At 42.0% G+C, this 1561-nt stretch overlaps 1 pseudogene; it reads left to right on the top strand.

Annotated features, from left to right (window-relative positions):
• The first annotated feature begins 437 nt into the window (after positions 1-437).
• LOC102421331 lies at positions 438-1098 on the top strand (annotated as a pseudogene).
• The last annotated feature ends 463 nt before the right edge of the window (positions 1099-1561 follow it).

Here is a 1561-nt window from a genome sequence, read left to right as displayed (position 1 = left end):
AATGAGCATTGTGAATCTACAAAAGGGTGGTGTGTTGTACACCTTTCCTATATTTATTTTTTCATACATTCCTTATATTGAGAACATTTCACAGGGCACACTTTGGAACATCCTGTTTCACCTTATTCTAAACAACAAGACCTCTCACCTTCATGGCACTGAGTGGTTTTATGCGTGATAGTGATTCCCATAGTTATATGGAATGATGTCCTGTTGCTTTCCAGGGCATCATTTAAGGAGAGTTGCATGCTTAGGGACTCTTTGCCTCTGGAGGAGGTTCACTTGATTGAAAAGACACTGGAGTACCCACAGTTGGGGGACCCAGGCATCTATCTCAATGTGGCAATATTCATGGGTGCACAGTTCTGAGTATTTATGGAAGGTGGCTTTTGTCATCTTTTCAGATTTCAGTCAGATGGCCCCAGAGACACTTCTGGAAGTGACATCACCATGGCTGCCCAAGGAGAACCCCAAGTTCAGTTCAAAGTTGTATTGTTTGGTGATGGCGGGACTGGGACAATGACATTTGTGAAATGTCATCTGACTGGTGAATTTGAGAAGAATTATGTAGCCACCCTGGGTGTCGAAGTCCATCCCTCATGTTCCACACTAACAGGGGCCTATTAAGTTCAATGTCTGGGATATAGCTTGCCAGGAGAAGTTTGGCGGACTGAGAGATGGTTATTACACCCAACCCTAGTGTGCCATTATAATGTTTGATATAACTTTGAGAGTTACTTAATAAGAATATGTCTAGCTGGCATAGAGATCTGGTACAAGTGTGTGAAAACATCCCCATTGTGTTGTGTAGCAACAGAGTGGATATTAAGGACAGGAAGTTAAGGCAAATCAATTGTCTTCCATTGAAAGAATTGCCAGTACTATGACATTTCTGCCAAAAGTAACTACAACAACTTTGTAAAGCTCTTCCTCTAGCTTGCTAGAAAACTAATTGGACACCCTACATTGGAGTTTGTCACCATGTCTGCTCTTGCCCCACCAGAGATGATCCTGGACCCGGCTTTGGCAGCACAGTATGAGCACGATCTAGAGGTTGCTCTGACCACCGCCCTCCTGGGTGAGGATGACGACCTGTGAGAAAGGGAAGCTGAAGTCTAGAAGTCTAGTTTTACAGGCAACTGTCCTGTGATGTCAGTGGTGCAGTGTGTTTGGCACTTTATTATACAGCTAAGCAACCTGTGCTTAATCTTTGGGATGCTGAAAGAGATGAATGGGCTTCTGAGTGAATGTGGCAGCTAAAAAATACCTTCATTTTTTGAACCTACATATTTAGCTGTTCTGGAATGCAGTTGTTTCCTTATTGAGTTTCAACTATAAGAATGCTGCACTTGCATCACAATATTCAGTGGTGAAGCCTTGTTTGTTACTATCATTCTCATTCCTCTTCATTTAGAATCAGAATAAAATTGTATTTCAGATACCTAAAAAAAAAGAATGTGGTTCATAGGCAAAGGAAGAAGTGAACCCATAAAAACTGACTTCATTCCATCTTCCATCTCACAGTCCACTAGAAGAGTACTATTTCCTTATCCTTGGGCTC

Source organism: Myotis lucifugus, unplaced genomic scaffold (assembly GCF_000147115.1).
Source record: "Myotis lucifugus unplaced genomic scaffold, Myoluc2.0 scaffold_17, whole genome shotgun sequence".
NCBI lineage: Eukaryota > Metazoa > Chordata > Mammalia > Chiroptera > Vespertilionidae > Myotis > Myotis lucifugus.
The sequence above is the reverse complement of the archived record's forward strand: the minus strand, read 5'-3'. Positions and strand labels throughout refer to the sequence as shown.